This window comes from Phascolarctos cinereus, unplaced genomic scaffold (assembly GCF_003287225.1).
Source record: "Phascolarctos cinereus isolate Bilbo 61053 unplaced genomic scaffold, phaCin_HiC Scaffold_2;HRSCAF=192, whole genome shotgun sequence".
NCBI classification, from domain to species: domain Eukaryota; kingdom Metazoa; phylum Chordata; class Mammalia; order Diprotodontia; family Phascolarctidae; genus Phascolarctos; species Phascolarctos cinereus.
Window position 1 is genome coordinate 147,264,199 of NW_027555625.1, and position 23,491 is coordinate 147,287,689.

Consider the following 23,491-nt stretch of genomic DNA (forward strand, 5'->3'; position numbering starts at 1 on the left):
GAGGCAAGTGCAATATAAGATGAGAAGCACACAGTCTTGATGGTCAAATGGGAGGCATTGCTTCACAAATCCTCTTCCCTCCAAAGGCTGGAGATTAGGCAAGAAAAGTGTGTAGCTGGAGATGGAAGGGGAAAAAGGGAAGACAGCCCCTGTCCTTAAGGAGCTTATAGTCTAATAGACTATAGTCTAATAGTCTAATATAGCCTGTATAGTCTAATAGGAGCAGTCTATACATATTCTCCTATATAGCCAGTGGTGGCCAAGAAAAAGTGTTTTGCTTTGGAAAGTTGTAGGGGTGAAGACCAATGGGGGCTATGCCCTTAAAGCATGCTCAATATACTCTGCCTGGTATCAACCCACATGGAGAGTTGGTGAACCTGCTTCTAGAAATGTGTGATGGTGTATGATGGAGGGCCTCTTCCCCACCCCACCCCCATTCATAGCATGCCTACACAGGTATCCTATGACTGAGTGCTATTCTGTCTTTACATAATTATTTTACATGATTAGCTACTGAGCCAGAACTGAGTGTTCATACAAAAGAGCTCAATTAAAAAGAATTCTCTTTTCCTTGGTGATGAGGCAAGAATTGCTGTAAGCTTCAGGATAGGAAGAGAGGTTGCAGGTGCTACCAACAGCTGCCTTCTATCTCCCACTTGCACCGCCATGTGGGTATGAACCCAGGGCCACCTCTATTGTTTTGATCCCTGATAATTTTTTCCTAATCTTTGCTAAGTGAGTATCAGAGATGAAACAGACTATGAAACCTTGTGTGCTTCATTAAGATTGGAAGAATTACCAGAAGTCCAGCAACTGCAGCCCGTGGTAGAGTCTGAGGGAAGCTAGCCGTGAGAAATAACACAGCAGAAAATGGACCCATGAGCCAAAACAACTGTATCCTATAATCAAGCATTTATTCACCCATCTGCTATGCCACTTCCTGAAGCGGACTTGGTAGGTTCTCACTCTGAAGCTTATAACTTATAGTAGATCTTGTCTCTTCTCATTACCAAGGAAAAGAGGGCTCTTCCACTCATTTTAACCTTTTATATGTACACAGTTTTGGCTCACTAACCAATTAAAAAGTTTTTCATTACCATGACATAAATTGACGAGAAATATAGGACAGCCTCATCATCACTCACCATTATACATTTCTGGAAGTAGGCTCACTAAGCTTCCACATGGACTGATACCAAACACAGCATATTGCACCTATTTTAGGGACTGGGGTCTCATTGGCTAAGTCCTCTGTTACATAGTGAATAGAACCACAGAAGAATAGTGTGTTTTGAGAATCAGAAAGTTGATGTATTTCATCAGTTTTTTAAACTGGCTTGTTTAAAATTGGTCTTGTTGACCAATTCAATGGCTATTTAACTTTTTTTCTCTTTTTATTTTCAGAATTTTAATTTTTTTAGTTAGGATTTTTTGATTTATTGCTTTTCCATTTTTAAAAATTGCATGCCCAATTTGTGGAGTTGTTCTTTCCCTTTTTTTTTTTTGTTGATGAAAGCATTTAGAGATATAAAATTTCCCCTATTGACTGCTTTAGCTTTATCCTAAAAGTTTTGATATGTTTTCGGAAATCACTGTTTTAATTTTTTTTCTGATGAAATTATTTGTTTCTACTATGTATTGTTTGACCACCATATTCTTTAGGATATTACTCTCCATTCAAATTTGAATCATATCTTCAAATACCCCTTTGTTGATTGTAATCTGCATTGTACTGCAGTCAATAAAAGAACAGTTTAATATTCTTGCTTTTCTGCTTTTGTTTATGTGTAAATTTTTGTAAAAGTGCTATGTGGAGCTGAGAATTATGTATATTCCTTTCAATTTTCATTCAGGAATCACCTGAGGGCTATTATATCCAGTTTTTCTAACATTCTATTCATGTTCTTGACATCTCTCTTCTTTGTCTTATCATTTATTAACGTCTGCTACGTGTCAGGTACTCTGCCTCATCCTGAGGATTAAGCCTTCAAAGAGTTCACAGTCTAACAGGGACAATACACTAAAAAACTCGTTTACAAACAAAATATATACAGAATAATTTGGAGGTAGTCTCAGAGGGAAGGCACTAGCATTAAGGGGGCCTGGGAAAGCATTCTTACAGAAGGTGGGATTGTAGGTGAGACTCAAAGGAAGCCATGAAGTAGAGACAAAGAGGGAAGGCATTTCAAGCACGGGGACAGCTAGTGAAAATGCACTGAGTCTGAGAATGGAGTGTCTTGTGTGTGACAAATACCCTTTTTATTGTCCTTTTCTTCCCTCGTAATCTCACTTCATTCTGAGCTTTAGCATGTCTGACAATATGGTACAGTTTCATCATTTCATTTTCTTCTTCTGTTTCTTCTATCTTCTCTGCATTTTGTTGATTAGTCAATATGCATTTATTAAGCACCTACTTCATGCCAGGCACTCTGCTAAGTGTTGGGGATACAAAGAAAAACAAAAACACTATTCCTGCCCTCAAAGACTTTACAGTATAACAAAAGAGAAAACATGCAAATAACTATGTACAAAAATATTTGTGGAGGGAACTTTAGAAGGGAGGGTGAGGGAATAATACGTCAAAGAGGCATATAAAAGGATGTTTAGATTTATGGGAATAGAAGGATAAGAGAGAGCTCATTGGAGAGGGGTAGATCAAGTAATAGGAGGGCAAGGTAGTACATGGAAGTAAAGTAGAGGAGTCAGAAGGGATAGGAAATAAGAGACATGCACAAACATAAAAACAAAGATCAGGAGTAGAATCTGTTAGGGAATGTATATGTTTGTATTATGGATGTCTATATGTATACATATATATATAGACATACATATATGTATATATCTATATCTATTTATAAATTTATAAATAAAAATACAATTGCTTAATTGTAGCCTGGAGCGAGGGGGAAGAAGGAGGAAAAAGAACAAAATATTACTTGATCTGCCCTCCTCCAGATGAACTATATGTATTAGGTTCCAGCTTATTGTAGGTCTTCAAACAAATTGCTTGTTAACTCTATTGTAGAGGGCAGTACTGGATGGCTGTTGACTTACTATCCAATTCTAAATTTCTGTGATTCTATAACTGATTGGCTATGCACAACGTGGGCAAAATACTTCCCCTCTCTCTTGAGCTCAGTATCTGTGAAAGGAAAGGGTGAAAGAACAGTCCTGGTCCCACCTTCTCCCATTCCTGCAAAGTTTGGTTCCCAAAGTGGATGATACTGCCCCCTGGGGGGAGCTGGAACGATCCAGGGGGCCGTAGTAGCCTAGGGTGCAACTGGGGGGCCTTGAATAAAAATAAGGGAGCAGTGGAAACATAAGGAAAGAAGACAAGAAGAGAAAATTTTGAAAAATCGTTTGCACGTGTTTCATCTGTTGTGTAACACAGTTAAAGTCATAGTGATTACATTCTTATCCAAATAAATACACAAAATGCAAGTTTTAACCAATCAGTGGTCAAGTCTGATGACAAGTCTTAACAAGCAAGTGTTGGCAAGTGATTGAGTAGCACATCATCTGGAAGTCCAGGATGCATCAGTAGGAAAATATGCTGTGTAATGACGTGAGGCAATATTGTGTCATCAAAATTTCAATGCAGGAAAAACCCCACAAATTTACAATAAATTATTAAATTTACAATGCATCGTTTAAAAAATTTTTTTTAAATAACAAAATTTTTGTAAAAAGTCAAAGGGTTAAAGAAAGTAGATTTCGGGGTGGGGAGGTGCTGAGTAATTTTTTTTAAAAAGGGGGCAGTAGGCCAAATAAGTTTGGAAACCTCTGCTCCAAACCCTAGCAGGAGGGATAAAGGCAACCCCTGAACAACAAACTATGAGGATGCTCTTACCGTAGACCCCTCACGCAACGGCTCCTTACCTGATAGAGGGGAAAAGTCACCGCCTCTGATGCCTGTTCCTTGAGTGACCATGGTCAAATCACTGTATTACTCATCCCTAATCTGTAAAACGAAGGGGTGGAACTCAGTGGCCTCTGATGTCTGTATCTATGATATTGTTAATGTTTGTTAGGCAATTGGGGTTAAGTGACTTACCCAGGGTCACACAGCTAGTGTCAAGTGCTTGGTCTGAGGTTGCATTTGAACTCAGATCCTCCTGACTTCAGGGCCGGTGCTCTATCCACTGCGCCACTTAGCTGCCCCGTAGCTACGATATTGTCAAAGTGCACGGCTCACGTGACGTCTGTCCTTCCGCATCCATCCAAACTTGCCCACCCTGCCATGGTCTCAATGGACCAGCAACAAGACGACGACGGTCAATATTGATATGCTTCTTTAACACTTCAAAAGCACTTCACATGTCATATCTCATTTGATCTTCACAACAACCCTACGAGATAGGTGCTCTTAAAATCCTCATTTTACAAACAAGGAGACAGCGACTGTGCGCCTGAAATCCAGGACTACATTTCCCAGAGGCCAGAGAGCTCTGCTCTTGCGCACAACGCATCAATTTCCCAGAATCCATTTCCAGAGCAGACTGCCCGCCCTCGAAAACCTGGAGGGCGGGGTTCCGGAGCCACGCAGAGGCTGCTGGGAAAGAGAGTCTGGCCATTGGAAGTTGAAGCTAAGCTTCCCAAAGGGTTTTGGGTTTATGTTTATGTAGACAGAGCCCGGGATGGGATCCGGGGTTTTGGCCGTAGGCTTTATGTAGTCCAGGGCTGAACGAAGGTAAGGCCTGTGTGTGTGTGTGTGTGTGTGTATGTGTATGTGTATGTGTATGTTTGTGTCTCCGTGTCCGTCTCCGAGTGTCCCTGGAGGAGAGTGGGGTCTGCAGACCCTGGGCCGGTGCAGGGGGTGGGGAGGGGTTTCTCTGAGGATCGGAGGCCCAGAGAAGGGGAGGCGACTTGCCCAGGGTCACACAGATAGCCAGTGGCAGATCTGGATTCGCACTCAGATCTTAAGGCTCTTGGAGCATTCTCTGCCCCATGGGACGCAGACTCCCTCCCCTCCCCTTTTTCTAACAAAAGCCCATTCCCCAGTGACAGTGGGTTCTCCAGTCTCTTTTAGGAGGGAAAGGAGAGAGAGAGAGAGAGGAGGGGGAGAGGAGGGAGGGAGGTGCCTCAGCCTCAGTCTGGTGGAATCGAGGTCCTGGCTGGTGAGAGGCAAGGGAAGGGGGGAGGGAGCGAGAGAGAGGGACCTGAAACAGAGAACAGGGATGTACACTGAGGTCAGCCAGGTCCGTGACTTTTCCCAGCAACACTCAGACCTGGGACCATTTTTTGAGTAATAGGTCGAATTCTGTTACTTTGTTATTCATTCTCATTCTCAATCTCTCTCTCTCTCTCTCTCTCTCTCTCTCTCTCTCTCTCTCCTCTCTGTCTGTCTCTCTCTCTCTCTCTCTCCCTCCCTCTCTTACCTCTCTTTTTCCCCCTCCTCTCTCTCTCTGTCTCTCTTCTCTCACTCTCTCTTCTCTCTCTGTGTCTCTCTTCCTCTCTTCTCTTCTCTCTGTCTCTCTTCCTCTGTCTCTCCATCTGTGTTCTCTCGCCATACACACACACACACACACACACATACACATACAGTCTATGGGACATGTACATGGGACAGATATGTGTGTTTATATGTGTGTATATATATACACACATATACACACGTATATATACATAGTATATATAGGCATACTGTATGCATATGTGTAGTATATGTATATACACACATACCAGTATACATTATATATAAATATACATACATATGTACGTATTGTATTCCTGGTTCTTTTTTAAAAAACACTCTGCCTAACAAATGTTTGCAGTTTTTTACAGCTTTTCTCTGTTCTTTGTTTTTTAAATTAAAATTTATTTTCAAAGAAATGTCTTCTCAACCTCTCATTTTGCCCCCTTCCCCATTCAGAAAGCAAGAAAAACAAAACCCATTACCACGTGTAGTCAATCAAAACAAATTTCTACATTGATCATGTCCAACTCAATCATTTTTCATCATTAGTCCTCTGGAATTCTGTTTGGTTATTATGCTGATGAGATTTCAGCACAATAGTATTCCTCCATAGTTATATACCATAACTTGTTCATCTGTTCCTCAATTTATAGGCACCCTTCCTTAGATTCCCATTGTTTGCCTTCTCAGAGGGCCTTGTAGATCCTTAGAGTTTGTTTTGTTTAGGACTAATACCTCCCTTATTCTACTATCCCTCTGATTCCTCCCCCCCCCATTCTCCCCTTTCCCTTCTAGTTCCCTATTCAGTGAAATGTATGCTTGTACCCAACTCTGTGTGTGTTTTCTTTCTTCTTTTGACCAAGTTAGATGAGAATGAAGTTCAACTGCCAGCCACTCCCTGCCACTCTCTTCTCCTTGTTTGTGTAGGTGTCTACTTGTGCAACCTAATTATGTGAAATAATTTTCCCTAACCTTCCTTTCCCTTTCCCTCCTCCCAATGTATTCTTCTTCCCTCTCTTTCCAGTCTTAATATCATCAAGCCGCAACAGAACTATTCTCAGGCCTTGTCTAATTGGACTCCCTCTAGGAACTCTGATGATGGTAGTATCCAGAGGATATTCATGTATCGTATTTGAATGTAAGCAGTTTATCCTTGTTTAGTTCTTTATATATCATTGTTCATTCATGTTTACTTTTTTATATTTCTCTTCACTCCTGTGTTTGTGCTTCAGAGTTTCTCCATAGACCTGGTCTTCTCATCAGGAATGCCTGGAAGTCCATTATTTCATTTAAGGTTCATTTTTTCACCCTGTAACATTATACTCAGGTTTTCTGGGTAAGTAATTTTTGGCTGGAGGCCCAGATCCTTTGCTTTCTGGGGTATCATATTCCAAGTTCTCTTCTTTTAGTGGTGGCTGCTAACTCTTGTGTGATTCTCTCTGTGGCTTCTCAGTACTTCTGTTCTTTCTTCCTGGCTGCTTACAATATTTTTTTTGTTTTGAGCTGAAAGATCTGGATTTTGGCAATATTTTTCCTGGGATTTTTCATTTTGGGGTTTCTTTTAGGAGGTAGCCAGTGGATGCTTTCTGTTTCTTTTTTGCCTTCTGTTTCTAAGAGATCTGGGCAGTTTTCTTTTAAGATTTCTTTTTTTTTTTTTTAAAAGGCAATTGGGGTTAAGTGACTTGCCTAGGGTCACACAGCTAGTAAGTGTCAAGTGTTTGGTCTGAGGCCAGATTTGAACTCAGGACCTCCTGACTTCAGGGCTGATGCTCTTATCCACTGCACCTCCTAGCTGCCCCTAAAACTTTTTTTTTTTAAGATTTCTTGGAAGATGATATGTAGGCTCTTTTTTTGGTCACAGCATTCAGATAGTCCACTGATTCTTTTCTTCTTGATCTTTTTTCCAGGTTTGGTTTTTTTTTTCTATGAGATAACCTTACATTTTCTTCTATTTTTTTTTCAGCCTTTGGACTTATTTTAATATGTATTGTTGTTTCATGGAATCATTGACATCTGTTTGGTTCATTCTAATTTTCAGGGAGTCTGTTGCTTGGGCAACATTCTGAACCTGTTGGGCCAAGCTGTTAATTCCTTTTCCAGTTATTTCTTCCATGGTTCTAATTCCTTTTGACATTTTTTTTCAAGTTCTCTCATTCCATTTATGAAAGAAAAAATTAATTCTTCTTTAACTCTCGCTTCATCTCTTCCGGGAATTCTAGTTGAGTTTGTGCCCCAAGTTGGGTTGTTCTCTTAGGTCTTGCTTGTAGAGGTTTTGGAGTCATTTTTTCTTCTTCTTTGTGTCTTGAATGTCCCTGCCACTTATAATAGCTCATTATGGGATTCTTTTTCATTTGCCCATTCTTCCAGCTTACTTCCTGATTTCGGGCTTGTTGTTAGGGCTGGACTTTGTGGCACTTCTGGAGGGAAGGCCTGGGCTGGACCTGTTGCTGCTTTTTTGGGGTACTGAGTGTTGTGTTAATCCAGGATCTCAAGGACAGGCTAGGGACTGCAAGCTTTCGGTGCTCTCGACGTAGTCTGATCCCCAGGGCAAGGACTGATCACTGCCCTTCAAGTTTGAGCTCTGCAAGTTCCTAATGTGAGTTTGGGTCTGAGCAAGAGTAAATGCTGCTAGACTCTGTCCCTGTCAGCTAACTGGAAAGCCGTTGGTTCAGGGTAGCCGAATCTAGGCTCCTCTTTAGTGTGAGATTCCTGCCCTGGTTACTCCTCTCTGGGCTGGGCTAGACATTGGAAATGTAGCTCTGCTTTGCACCTGAGGCATGAACTACACTGCTGCTGATAGCTTCTGAACGTACTCCTTTTTCTGTGCATTGCCCAAGGCATTCAGCCCTGGATCTGTGACCCAGGACTGGATTATGGGCGACAAAGCTGCCTGTTGGCACTTGACCCCATTGCAGTGCCCTGGTATATGTCTGGAGATATCCCAGTCTGAGTCCAAGACCTCTTTTTGCCCTAGTGAATAGTTTCTCCCTGGGCACCGGAGAGTCCCAAGTGTAACAGCAGGCTTTTGGCCTGACTGTTTTCAGTATCCTAAAACTTCCCTCTCTCCTTATGTCGAAGTGGGCTGGACAAAGGACTCATAGTGACTTTTTCTGGATTTCCCATCAGGATTCAATCTAGTACATTATCTGAATTTGTTGGGAAGAGTTTGTGAAAAAGAGATCAAGTGCATTGCTTCCTATCACTCTGCCATCTTGGTTCTGCCCAACATCCCTGTTCTGTAGATCTTGAGATGTTAAGTTCACAATCAAAAAGAAAGTCTGGAAAGGACCTTTGAAATCCTTGGAGCCAACATTTAGAGCCAGAAGGGAACACAGAGGTCATCTAGCATTTGAAGGACTTGTGTGGGAGAGGGATTAGACTTGTCTGTTTGGCTCTAGAAGCTGGAGCCAGAAGCAGTGGTGAAAATTACAAAGAAGCAAATTTAAATTTGATGTCAGGAGAAACTTCCTAACACTTAGAGCTGATCACAAGTGGGACTGGGTTGCTTTGAGAGGCTGTGAAATCGCATGCCCTTAATTTACAGAGGAATAAACCGAGGCCAGAAAATGTCAATTGGCTTGCCTCTTGTCACATGGCGAGCTACTGTGGGTTACTTCTGACTCAAAATCCATTTTTTTCCCCACTTTATGCTGCCTTTCTCTCATCTCACCTCTTCCTATCAAGATTCTTTGCATCTGGGGCCGCTAGGTGGCCCAGTGGATAGAGCACTGGCCCTGGAGTCAGGAGGACCTGAGTTCAAATCTAGTCTCAGGCCAGATACTTGAAACTTACTAGCTGTGTGACCCTGGGCAAGTCACTTAATCCCAATTGCCTTGCCAAAAACAACAACAACAACAACAAAAGATTCTATGCATCTATGAATTTACCTACTAATTAGAAGTTTGGAAGTTAGAGACAAGTTCTTTTAAAAATATTTTAAAAAATGATAGATCCTTACTGATACTGTTTGTTTTACGTCACCTAGATTTCCCTTTGTATCCATTCCTCTCCTTTCCCAGACAGCTATCCTGTATAAGAAAGAATTTTTTTGGAAGAGAAAAAAATCAGCAAAACTAATCAACATATCCCCCAAATTCTGACATTACATGCAGTGTTTCAGCAGACAGAGATAGATGTCTTCTCTTCTTTGGTGAAAAGCTTGGTCTTTATAATTTTGCAATATTCAGTTTTACTCTTTTGTGGTTGTTCTTCACATTTACATTGCCTAAATCACTGCTGTTTTGTTTTTCTGGCTCTGCTTATGTCACTTATGTCTTTCCATGTTTCTCTGTATGGATCATATTTATAATTTATTTATATATACTTATATAACATGTAATATATTTTATTTATAATATATAAACATATAATGTATCGTCTTAGTCATTTCTTACAGCCCAGTAGTTTTCCATTACATGTATTCACTACAGTGTATTTAGCCTTCCTCAGCCCATGAGCATCTACTTTGCTTCCAATTCTTTGCTACCACAAAAAGTTTTATAAATATTTTGATGTGTATTATGGAGTCTTTCTGTCAGTGACCTCCCTGGGATTTATAATTAAGAGTAGAATCTACAGGTCAAAGAGTATGGGCATTTTTGTCTCTTTTTTTTTGTCTGATATAGTCATTTTAGAATGATTGTATCAGTGTTCCACCAAAATGCATTAGTATGCCTATCTCTCCACAGTCCCTTCTCACATTGACTATTCCCATCTTTTCTTGTCTTTTCCAGTTTGCTTGGTGTGAGATGAAACTTTGGAGTTGTTTGATTTGCATTTCTTTTATTAATTAATTGGAGCATTCCTTCATATGGTTGTAAATAATTTGCATTTCTCCTTTTATGTCATGTTAGTTCTCCTTTGACCCCCTTTTTTTTGGTTTCAGATGCTCCCCTTAGTTGTCTACCTTTCTTCTTTTGCAGATAGTTCTAATGAGGCTTTTAACATTTCTGCCTAGGATATGTCAGCACTACCTTATTCTTGCTCAATACCATTAACTGAGAGGTAGCACTAGGTATTAGTGATATTGTCTTAGTGAAATGCTACCTTCGGCATACATAACTGGACTCAGCTGTCACAAATAAGGTGCTACTGATAGTTGTTAACAGAGTATAAGGCTATCTATTAAACAAAAATTAACTGTACCAGTAAGTCTGTGAAAAATGCTTCCCATTTCCTGAATCCAATGACCTTTTCTCAATTTCCATTCTACTTGAGGTCTCGTAGCATTTGACATCACCAATTCCCAGAAACTTTCTGTTCTCTTGACTTTCTTTTATGATGTTACACCATCCTGGTTTACCTGTTACCTTTCTGATCATCTCTGTGCCCCTTTTCCTCCTTCTGCCTCCCCAAAATGTGTGCTCCAAAGTTCTGCCTTCAGTTTTCTCTATATTTTCTTCCTTCAAGATCTCATGCATTCACACAGCTTTAGCAATCACTGTACCTCTGGCTCTGAAGTCTTTCCTAAAGCATCTGTAATCACATTCTTTGGTCATTCTTTACCCTCCAATAGGAAGTCTTCCCTACAATTCTGGCCCCTTACAGAATTCTCCTTATCATTCTACAAGAGCTTGGAATTTAGAGAATTTGTTTTGCCAGAGCATTTAGAGTTATTTCTCCTTTCCAAGAAAAATATAGTTTATTTAGGATTCATTAATATAGAAAGTATAACTGAAGCCATGAGAGTGGGTAAGCTTACTATATTGTATATAATGAGATGTATGTGTAGAGGGACGTCTTCTCAGCAGACTGAGAACAGAGCCTTGTGGGCAGGAGGAGGGAGAGGAAAAGAAGGATTCTTCAGAGAGCTAGGAACAACCACCAAAAAAGTCCTTCCTTCAGAGTTTTTTCCCCCGTTGTACTACAATGCTTCATTACTTGGATAAAAGCAGAGATGGTGAGTTTATCAAATTTACAGATGCGACAAAGATAGCAGGGATAATTGACACTTTGAATGACATCAAGATCTATGAGGGTTGAACGCTTTGTGTGGGCAGTTGGTAGGATTTTTTCCCCTTAGTGCTATAAAGGCAAAAGCCCTCACTCAATAAAACATATTTTTAATCACTCACCCTTTCCTCCCACTGAAGACCAAATGAAAGAAAGAGAGTATACATAGAGTCTTTGAGGGAAAAATGGGAATGTGAAAAATTGCTACTGGCTGAGCTAATTTTTTTTCAGTGAAGTACATGAAGTACATGAAGATAATCTATAGAAAATGAAGATGTGAGAGAAGAAGGAATAGAGGGTTTAAAGAGAATGTGGATCTCTATATCTCAGCCAGATAGAGGAGTTTGGCTCTGATTAGTAAGGTTGTGGTTTGTGTAAAGTTTTATGATGGAAGTAGGGATTGTGGCAGTTTGTGGTCTCTGTGTATGTCACACATGTGCAGATTTCTGTCTGTATTAGGAAGCAACACTGGGAGCTCAATGCTTTTCAAATAGCAGTGCCATGTTGCTGCTAGCTGCTCATGTACTGGGTTATTTTCTGTGTTTAGGATTCGTTGGCTTTCTCTGAATGCAGAGCCTTGAGGACAGGTTAAGCACCTTTGGTTGATAGCTCTAATACTGATTTCTCCCCCTCTGTTTTGTTTCTAGCAGTATTTGACAGAAAGTACAATGATCCAGCTGCTGTCTGATCCAAGGAGATTAACTTTCTGCTAGGAAGAGAGGTAATTGTACTCCTCTGTTTCATTCTCCTTGCCTCCCAAAAGTCCAAGGTAGAGAGAGGCTGTCTCTTTGCCGTTCTTCAGATGTTTTAAAACCAGGGTCTATGGGAAAATGTGGATCCAGAAGATAAGGACTGCATCTAGGACCAGGAATCGAATCACTGAAGATACATTTAGTAGACCTTCAGATAATTTCAGTACCAGGAGAGAACAAGATCTTGACAGACTTTGAACCCACTCCAGGAACATGTCTGACCATGGTTGAGAAGGTTGTGTTGCTTCCAGTGCCTGGGGAATTCCTGACCATCATGCTCCTTGTGTTGGGTGGGAATACAATATCCAAAGAACAGTGAGAAAGTAGTGAACATGGTAGGTCAGAGATGAGAGGACAGAGATGAGAATAGTCAAAAATGGAGAGCTGAGGAGAAGAAGGTGGCTGTGACCTGGTCTGAGTTAGCCCTGGTTTCATTGTTTTTATGCCATGCCACTCTCTGATACTAATGTCTTCTATCCTAAGACCACTTTTAAAAAGTTAGAATATGAGTCTTTACTTATGAAGTGAGTGCGGAAGAGGAGGGTCAGATGTTGTCCTTCACTGAAGGAGCTGTGCAAATGGAGACGCAGTGGAGCAGGGTGGATAGATACCCAGCCAGAGTCAGAAAACAAGGGTACGAGGCTTGTGTCTGATCTACTTACTGACTGTATAACCCTGAGCAAGGCCTTTATCCTCCTATGGCCCCCAGGCTACTCTTCCAGGCTCTAAGTTGCAGAACAGGTGCCAGTTTGTGTTGGTGGAGGGAGTTTCCTCACTGCCATCTTGTAACAATGAAATCACAGGCCCAACCGAAAACAAAATGTGGTGCAGATAAATGAATCACAGAGCTATGGACTGTTTTCTTCCAGATCACATGTGGACATAACTGTTGATTCAGGTCATGTTTTCTGAATCAGAAATGGAGCAAGTCCCTATGATATTCTAGAAGGAATGGGACAATCAGAGTGTCAGGGAGAGTGGCCCATGTCTTTGACCTAAGGAAAGGGTACACTAGCATCTCTTTAAATTCCCTATTTGTAGAGTATGTAGGTGTAAGGAAATTCACACCAGCTGGTATTTAGAAATTACCTGCACCCGACATCCACCCCTACCTGCAAAGAGATTAAGGAACCCTTATGGTCCCCTCTGCTCTGACCTCCAGAAAAGGAAAGAGCAAAGTCAGTTCACTGTCAAGAGTAAAGACTCCCAAAAGACCTTTTGAAGCCCTGTCTACTACTTCCTGTCAAATCAGTTTGGATACTACTATTTATATGCCTACTTGATAGGATTCAAGCCTATTCATCACAGTGGCTGAAGCAGTATCTTATTGTAAATTGTGGAAGTGAGGAAATCAGCTTTGAATCAAGAGTGTCTGACTACATTCAAAAAAGAAGGCCATTCCATTGATCCAGTCTGCATGACCGGATTCTTTCAGAGGTGAGCTGTCTTCCAATTCTCCTCAGTAGTGCCTCAACCCTGAGAGTCTGGAGGCTGCTGATGGGTTTCCTCAGGGAAGGGAACCAAGTCAATGCTATTTTGAAGCTTTTGAATTCTGAATCTTCCACAGAGTCATTAAAAAGACAATCTTTTATAAAAGCTAAAAATTTTGGAAGATGATAACCTATCTACCAAGGTAAAGATAAAACTCAGAAAGTGGTTTTCAAGCCTGAGGTGAAGAGAACAGTCTTTGAGTGGACCTACAGCATCTCTGAGGATAAGGCATTAATGGCATCTGTGCAACAGGCATCCACATCACTGGAGAGGACTACTGACATGGCATCACCCTGGACTCCAGACAGGGGGTATGTACAGGTGAAGGAATGATTATCCTTCAGGAAGGCTGGGGAGGAGGGGAAGGGATAGGGGAAGAGATGGAATTACTTCTTTGTATTTTGGTTTTATTTTTTTTGCACCAACAGTGTCAAATTAAAGAATCCTGATTCAAATGTGAAAGAGACTTAGCTGGGGTAGACAACTTGGCAACTTGGAAAGAGCACTGGATTTCAAACCAGAAGATCTGGAGTCAAATCCCAATTCTTCTACTTTATGACCTAGAGCAAGTCTTTTTTCTAGGATTATGGGAATCCCTCTAGGATCTAATATAAACCCCTCTGTTTGGCATTTAAGACCTTCATTACTAAGCCCTAACCTACCTTGTTGAGGGCCGATCTTAAGAGTCTGATAAGGGTTTAAGATCCAAGGCAGAGTTTGACCTCTGCTCAGGCTTTCACCCCAAAGGGCTCAAGGATTAAGTGGTACGGCTCCCCAAATTCCTTCCTGATAAAGAGGTCTCTGAGACATCCCTTCTCTCTCTTTGAACCTTAGGTTTACATATTTACTCCTTTATGCAGGTGGCGCCTAGGCACCTGGGAAAACCTTGGAATCTACAGCCCAATCTAGGAACCCTGATAAGGAGGAAATTCATGATTGTTACATCCTCAGCAGATGTTCTGGGGAGTATCTCACAGGGAGGACTCTTTGAAGTTAGGCTAGATCTTCCCTATATATTCTGTGCCCTCAGATGAATAAACTGAGTCAGTAATTCTACTCCGCCTGGCCCATGTCATAAGTTATTTCACGCCTCTCCGTTCGGTGTACCATCTGGTTGCGGGCAACATACCTTTCTAGTTTTGTTGCACATTACTCCCCTTTAAGCACAATAGACTCTAGCTGAAATCGATAATGTATGTATGTGTTGTAAGCTTCTTGTGAGCTTGCACTGTCTCTTCTCTTTTTCTTAGTATCTGTAGCACCTAGCATAAGCCATGGCATATAGTAGGGGCTTAATAAATACTTATTGTTTGACTGACTCACTGGAGATGGGATTTGGACTCAAAGTTTTCTTGACCTATTGTGAACAGATAGCAACCCCCCTTCAATCCATTACTTGCTGTTTCCAAATATGAAAGGAGTGGATTATTTTATACTACCACCTTTCTCCCAAAATCATATAGCTATAAGGTGACATGGTAACAGTGGTTAACTATCATATTGCCATGGATGGCTGAGCTGAAGAGGCTTCATAAAAAGAAGGGAGCCAGGCAAGGACTGGTGGTATCAGTGGTACAGATGTGGAAGGGTCTGCCATTTCTATGGCACTGGTCTATCAAAGAGAATTGATAATAGCTATCAAACCTCTGAATTGCTCATTGGTTTATGGTTCTGACCAAAGGATTCTGATATCATTAAGACTAAGAAAGGGCATTTCAGCTCCAATACAAGGTGAAAGTTCTATACTTCATAGAATTGAAAACAGAATTTCATGGTTCTGGTCTTAAGGCTGTATCTTCTTTGTCCTTTGCTTTTGCAGGTCAAAACCTTTCATGCAAGATCTCAATGCAAATAATTGTTTTCTGGAAATACAAAACATGAACCTCCTTCAGAAATCCCTTCCTTTCCTCTGGATTTTCCTGTCATTTCCTTTGTGGAAAAGGAGGCATCTTGGTCTTCTCAAAAGAAGAGTCCAGATACTTGGGTTCAAGTCTCAGCGTTGTCACTTATTAGCGATATGATCGTGAGCAAGTCAGTTCACTTCCCTGGGTTTCACCTTCCTTTACCTCTATGATGGGGGGCGGGGTTTGAACTCAGTGATCTGTAACATTCCAAATCTAACATTATATGAGTCTGTGTTTTCATTCGCTGCTTTTGAGGGCAAAGAGTTAGAATAGACATTGCCAGGGTAAAGCAACCAAATACTTAGGGGAGGGGAAAGGGTTAGTATGCATATCTATCTTCGATTATCACTCCACCCTCAGTTTTTAAGCAAGCAGTCAGAATGTTCCCTTACTTAAACAGTAAGAATAGGCAACATGCATTTAGTCATGAAGAAATTAGAAATAGGATTCTTTGTTTTCAAGAGGTTAAAAAGAGAATGGAGAGTTGGTACAAGAGCTAAGAATGGGTGTATGCATGGAAGGGGAAAGAATGAATTCTGTGTTGGAACTCTGTGACTGTGGGGCTGTCACCCCAACACAGATAAAAATCTGAGAGCCTCTGTGAATGTGTGTGTGATTAAGGAAGAAAAATGTGGTTCAGATTCACTTCTACAATAAGAGACACTCCTAGAGAGAGAAGTGAAGGTAGCTTTAATTAAGATTATAATGTAGGTATAGAAAAGCTAGATTTATAGCAATATACAATTAGCAATATGACTATAGTCAGGCTAAGAATACAAAGGATAGCAATAATATAAGAAAACATCACCAATTCGGGGAAGCACCAACACCTGAAGGCCAAGCTGGGTGTTCCCAGGGTACAGCTCTCAGGGTCCTTATTGGGAAGGTCCCAGGCAGAGCATCCTCTCCATGAGTGAGAATCCAAAGATGGCTTTCTCAATTAGGATTTAAATAGGGCCTCTAACAAACAAGGCCCTGTGCCAGAGGTGTCTGTGATTCTAGTAGATGTTTTCACTTGGTCCAGGAACTGGCCAAGTTCTTGGAGCAAGCAAAACATCTTAGAATATTAATTAACTTGATATGTTCTGATGAACTGGCCAGGTTCCCAGAGCACATCTTTTCCTGAGAACTGTCTAAATTCTCAGGTCAACATAAATAACCACACTGTGGCTTATAGCCCAATGTTTAGAGTCATACAGGGGACGTGGAAGATATTTCCTTGTAAGATTTATCAATCAGTGTGAAGGCAGCCAAGCCGGGGGGATTAGAGGTGCCTCAGAGTCTGATAATGAGAATCTTTTCAGTATGCGGTGGTCTAGAGAGATTTTCCTACTGGGAAATGAAATGTTCTCTCCATCACAATAAGTATGAAAGTGTTGCACACAAAGTGTTAGGAGTGAGTGGAAAGACCAGCAAGTTATAAGGTGCTAATAAATCTGTGTATGAATGGGTCTGTGAAGACTAGTGACTTCTAAGACAATTCTTTGTTCTTATTATGAGAAGGACGGTCATAATCTCTCTAAAGCAATTTCTTTGACTGGAAGATGGAGATAATAATGCCCGTAGTATCTGTCTCAGAGGGTTGATGACAGTATATGCAAAGCATTTGCAAAGATTAAAATGTCATATAAATATTGGCTAATATTAGTATTTCTTTCCTCCAAAACAAGGTTTTCCATATCTAAACCTGAAGTGATCTTCCACTTAGAACAAGGCAAAGAGCTGCGGATTCTTAATCTGCCAAGAATTAAAGAACAAGAGTTGCCAAAAAATTCTTCAGGTGAATGATTATGAATCAGAAATACAGAAATCACTGGAAGTGCAGCTTAGCAGTTTGGTGAAAAGGGGCTATTTTCAGAGGTCTCAAGACCTGCCGCCAATGTTATTGCCATTAACAGCCCAGAACAGGAAGCTGGCTTTCCTTTTTTTCCTAAAGTGAAGTATCACTTTTTCTTCAGTTATGAATCTTCTTCCCTTTTCACGTGTATCCTTTACCACCTACCAGCTCTTCTTCCTTCCTTATCCTTTCCGAGGATGATCATTCCCTGTTCATTAAAAGTTAATTCTCCCAAATGCCATCTTCTTTCCTATTCATTCCTTAACTTCCTACTCATCAGCATTTCCTCCATATAACTTATTTCTCTTTTGAACCTTATCACACTTTTGGATGGGTCCTCTAATCAGCTTACTTAGTGAGCTAGTTTCCTTAATGAGAGGCAGCTTGGCATAGTAGATAGAGCTTTGGAATTGGAGTCAGGAAGACCTGGTTTTGAATCCTACTTCAGACACTTATTAACTAGTTTTCTAACTTGAGCATATAATTCTCCTATAAAATGAAGAGTTTAGATTCAATGATCTAAGTTGCCTTCTGTCTCTAAATCTTTGATCCTATGGTTCTCTCTAAATTACATGTGTGTTTTTGAGAACTACCTGTATGTCTCATTGACATGGCTTTCAGTTTCATTATTTTCTTTTAACGATAGCCTTTTCCTTTCTTCCCACACAAATAATTGTTATTTATCTTTTTCCTCGGTTTTAGACTGGGAGAGTCAACCTGAGCATCGCAAGTCATCTCTAAAGTTAAACATTTCTGAAGAAATAGAATCACCAGGGATAGTAATGGTTCCTTTAGACCTTGCAATTGGTGGAGTCTGTGTACCTGAATGCACATTGGATAGAAAGAAAGAAAACTCTAAAGGCAAGACATGGGAAACATCCCTTTCTCATGAAAGAGATTCCAGTCAAGTGTTAATCACCTACCAACAAAACCCTACTAATGATAGAGGCCATGAATGTCACACATGTGGGAAATCCTTTTTTGACTGCTCATGTCTTACTGAACACAGTAGGGAGTTTCTTTGAATGTAAGGAATGTGGGAAACTGTTTACTTGGAAATGTAATCTTTACGACACCAGCTAGCACATACTGGAGAGAAACCTTATGTATGTAAAGATTGTGGGAAAGCCTTCTTGAACCATTCATATCTTACTATACATAGGCGAATTCATACTGGAGAAAAGCCATATAAATGTGAATGTGGAAAAGCTTTCTCTAAACATTCGTCTCTTACTGAACATGAGAGAATTCATACTGGAGAGAAAGCCTTATGAATGTGATGAACATGGGCAAACTTTTGGACATAGAAGTGGCCTTATGAGACATCAGCTGATTCACACAGGAGAAAGTCCCTATAAATGTAGTGAATGTGGGAAACCGTTCTTAAATCCCTCATCCCTTGGTGTTCATAAGAGAACTCATACTGGAGAGAGGCCCTATGAATGTGATAAATGTGAGAAAGCTTTTGCTAGATATTCATCTCTTTCTCTACATCAGAGAATTCATACTGAAGAGAAGCCCTATGAATGTGATAAATGTGGGAAAGCCTTCTCTAAACATTTGTCCCTCACTGAACATGAGAGAATTCATACTGGAGAAAAACTTTATAAATGCAGTGAATGTGGGAAAGCTTTCCAACATAGAACTGGCATTATGAGGCATAGGATGACTCACACAGTAGAAAATCTGTAAAAACATAATAAATGTGGAAAATACTTCCTTAATTCTTCATCCCTTACCATTCATGAAAATTTGTACTGGAAAAAAAGCTCTGTGAATGTGGGAAAATATCTAGACATTCATCTGTTTCTCTATATCAAAGGACCTCAGCTAGAGAGAAATTTTATCTATAAAGTATGTGGGGGAAAACTTTTTGTAGCAGCATCAAAGATGGTATGCCAGAGAAAAATCCTGAGAATATAATGATCTTGGGCAAAACTTCAATCAGACTTGTCAGTATGTTAAATCAAAAGAATCAGAGTATGGACAATAAACCCCACAAAGGTTAAAAATTGATTTTATTTTAAATCTCTTATCTACTTCCCTTTCTGGTTAATTTTTGTTTTCTTTTTTAGCTACCGAACTTGTTGGGTGTGTCATCTATGTGTACTATATGAATCTGACCTCAGATACTCCCATACAAAAATGTGACTTTTAGGATACCCTGCCTTACATACCTACTTAAATCTGTTAATGTACAACACATCGAATACACAAATATATGAGTTGGGGATGTGCAGGAAGATTGAGGAGTTAAAAGTTGAAGGGGAATCTATCTCCTCAATACTCCCCTAAAAAACATCAGTAGAAATACCAATAATAGATGCAGTAGTCTAGAAACCCTGAAAAGAACATAGTTTTTAAAAAAAGACACACTACAAGTAAACTTCGAACAAGTTGAATAAAAGTTATGGATTCAGAGGAGATGAAGCCAAAATGAAAAAAGAAAATTATATAATGCTGTCTGTAGCCTCAGAAACAAAGCTGAAATTACTATGATACATCAAAGTGTAATATAAACATGAAATTATTTTTAAAGAAGAAACTAAAAGCCACTAAGTATTCCCAGGAATAATGACTAGCTTGGAAATATCAATGGAGAACATAAGTAGAACAGTGTCCCTCACAAATTGACAGCAGTGTGCAAGGCAGACTTAATGGGAAAACTTGTAAGACAGGAAGACCACTTAGGAAGTTAAAGTAGGTTGGCCACTGAAACAGGAGACCTGATTTTTGGATCCAACTTTAGATTCTAGAGTATGTCTCTCACAAAAATGATTTTACTTCAGGACAGAATAGCTGAAACAATACCCAAACAAACCAAAAAACCAAACCCAGAATTACTCAACTCGAAAAGTTCTGGAAGCTTTGCCAGCAAAGGAGAAGGACCAAGACGAGATCATGGAAACAAATCAAAAACTATTGGGTTCTTGAAAATTCTGTGAAAATAGATATATTCTGAGGCTGATCAAAATATTTCAGGAAAGATTACAAAAATTTTTTTATCTAAAATACTGAAAATAGGGGTCAGATTGCTGCTCAAAAGAATTGAGATGTCAGCAGAAGTTAACAGGTTCAACACATTGAAAAGGCAAAACATAGCGTGCATCCTCCAATAAGGTCCTTCTCATTAGACTGTGAGCTCCTAGAGAACAGGTTCTGGTTTTTTTTGTTTGTTTGTTTTGTTTTTGCCTTTCTTTGTATCCCCAGTGTTTAATATAGTGTCTGCCACTTGGTAGGCACTTAATAAATGCTAATTGACTGACTACTCTGCTGCCTTATTTTGGTGTGTAGGTTACCCTGGGTTTTTTTTAAGGTTGCTTAAGTATAGGCTCTAGCAGGTCTTACATCAGAATTGAAAATCTTTGAATATAGGATTGGCACTGGATTTCATTTTAGCCATTTAGTTGTTTTTTTTTGGTTTTTGGTTTTTTTTTTTAGCCAGAGGAATTCATGAAGACTTTTTAGCTTTATGATACTATTCTAAATGTTTGGCCTCTTCTACATGGGAAATGCTCTTGGGAGTAGAAAATATAATCCTATCCAACATGTACTATCTGAAAGAAAATTCATAGTAATAATAGAAGATAAAACCCATGATGCTGTGAGTGCCTGTGTCTGCGGCTGTGGTCTGATGCCGTTAGAGTGTGAAGAGAGAAAGAATCACGGGCCAAGTGGAAGATGTGAAGAACAAACTTTGTTTATTGATCTGAAGGGCTCAGGTTTATATAGTACTGGATCAAGCAATAGTAACATTATTTTCCATGAAAAGCGCAAACCTAATTAAGTGATTTCCTTACTTTCTTGTACCTTGTCTGTTACTTTCTTTCCTGTGTCCTGTCCTGTACCCTGTCCGTTTCCTCCCTTCCTGCATCATGTTCTCAAGAGACCAAGAGACGGAACAGGGGGATGGTGAGCTGACATCCTGAGTTTCACAGCTGTCGGGCTTAGTACAAACTACAAGTAAGAACCAGGCTGGCCTAGGCCCTCCAACTCCCCAGAGCCGGCCCTCTACACCATGATTTTTTTTTGTTGTTTGGGGATTTTTCCCTTCCCGACGCCATGGGTTTATTCCCTTGTTTAATCAGCTGCTGCTGATAGTTAAAGAAGTTCACGGTCTTCTATCCCAAACTCGAGTACTACTCAGGAAATACCTACTCCATTCTCTGTTTCTGTTTTTGTTTGTTTTTTTTTAAGACTAATTCTCCTTTCACCCAGGCTGGATGTGCAGGGACCACTCACTGGCCTGATCCTACTACTGCTCAGTCTGGGAGTTTTGACCTTCCTTGTTTCCAGTCTTGGCCAATATGTTTCTCCTTAGGCAACCTGGTGGCCCCCTGTCCCAGAGATCTCACCGAGTTGTTTCCAGATATAGTTCACTTGATTTGCATAGCCCGATGCATCTCAGAACTCTGAGCTCAAAAGGTCTACCAGCCTCAGCTTTCCCTGTAGTTAGGATTACAGTCATTTGGCTACATGGTTTCCTTTGCCATAGCTTCTGTCTAGTGGACTGAAAGATTATACCAGTGTGTTTCTATGGTTTGGACCAGGAGTTTCAAGTCCAGTAAATGTCCTCTCAGGTCACATGGAATTACCAAATGCCTCTGCCCCAAAGTAGCCATCTGCAATTCCTATGGTTGGCAGAGTGCAAGGAATGTTCCCTGGACCACAGATCCTTTCTTTGTTGCTTTTTCAGAATCTAGCAGCTAAGGCTAACTGCCACTGACCACTTTTTGTTTTGTTTTTGATCCTGTACAAAGGGATGACTCCAACGAACCAATCATGTCATTCCCAATTGTTGAGCCTCAGTCACTTAAATGAAGCCCAAATAGATCCAGGAGTACCAGTGGGCATGTCCATGCCCTCCATGGAGAGCCACAGTCAGAGTTCTCAAGCAAAGGCTCCCCACCCAGGAAAGACATCAGGTTCTATCAAGGAGACTCCTGAGATCAGTCCCCTTTATTTTTAATTTCTTTCATACTCGCCTCTTCTTTTCTCTTTCCACTGATCCCTACCTAGTTAAGGCCTTTATCACTTCATTCTTGATCTTCTGCAGCATTAATACAAAATAGTAGCTCACAGTTTTAGAACACTTAAGGTTCACCTAAAATGTTTCCCTTATAACAACCCTGTGGGGTGGCTTGTGCATGACCACTGCTTCCCATTTTACAGATAGGGAAACAAGTTCTTAAAGGTGACATACTCTTACCTGGAGTCACACTCTAGAATCTAAGGTGGGATCCAAAATCAGGTCTCCTCTTCCATGTCCAACCTACTTTAACTTCCTAAGCGGTCTTCCTGTTTTAAAGTGCTCCCATGCAGTCTGCCTTACACACTGCTGTCTTATTGATCTAACCAGTCACCACTGTGCCCAACTGCTCATAGTATTACAGAATCTTACGAGATGGACAGAACCTCAGTCTATCTAGTCTAACCAGTAAAGGAATAAGAATCTCCTTACCACATTTCTCAGCCACGGATCATCCAACATTTGCTTGAAGAGCTGTCAAGAGGGAGACTCACCTAGGTCCTGAGGTAATGAATTCAACTTTTGGAGAATTTTAATTATTAAGAATTTTTTCCTGACATCAAGTCTAAATCTACCATTGCATCTTCCACTCATTCCTCCTAGTTTGGCCATCGGGGCCAAACAGAGCAAATTTAATCTCTCTTCTAATTGACAACTTTTCAAATACTTAAGAACCAACAGCTATTTTGTCTTCCTTAAGTCTTCCTCAGACCAAACATCACCAGTTCCTCTAGCTACATCATTCTCATATGGAATGGTCCTTTGCTTTATTCCTCTGGATAATCTCCACCTTATCAATATTCTTCCAAAAATGTGTCATTTAGAACTGAAGATAGTATTCTGATCATCTGACCTGAGCCAGAGTGTAGTAGGGCTATCAAATCTCTGATCTTGGACACTATGCTTCTCACAATGCAGACCAAGATCATATTAATTTTTTTGACTGCTGTTATTACACCATTGCCTCATATTGAGCTTGCATTCCACTAAAATCTCTAGATATCTTACATGCAAACTTTTGTCTAGCCATATGTCTCCCATCTTATATTGGTAAAATTAATTTTTTGAAACTCTAAGACCGGTCCTATTAAATTTCATTTTACTAGGCTC

The 23,491-nt window shown here is 40.3% G+C and overlaps 1 long non-coding RNA gene and 1 pseudogene across 4 annotated transcripts in view; one reads left to right on the forward strand and one right to left on the reverse strand.

Moving 5' to 3' along the window:
• The window catches only part of LOC144455819 (uncharacterized), a 67,527-nt gene extending 63,084 nt beyond the window's left edge, over window positions 1–4,443 (reverse strand). For 2 of the 3 annotated variants that reach the window (XR_013484612.1, XR_013484611.1), the window contains exons 1-2: window positions 4,055–4,443; window positions 3,880–3,961 (exon numbers count right to left, since the gene is read on the reverse strand). This is a non-coding gene — a long non-coding RNA (uncharacterized LOC144455819). The remainder of the gene's footprint in view (window positions 1–3,879; window positions 3,962–4,054) is intronic. The other variant, XR_013484613.1, reaches the window with a different exon arrangement.
• Window positions 4,444–4,523: 80 nt separating this feature from the next.
• LOC110209669 (uncharacterized) lies at window positions 4,524–20,618 on the forward strand (annotated as a pseudogene). Its single transcript, XR_002324879.2, has 7 exons — window positions 4,524–4,690; window positions 6,441–6,554; window positions 6,649–6,752; window positions 12,016–13,922; window positions 15,431–15,642; window positions 17,186–17,295; window positions 18,055–20,618. The product of XR_002324879.2 is annotated as an uncharacterized LOC110209669 (transcript).
• Window positions 20,619–23,491: the final 2,873 nt, after the last annotated feature.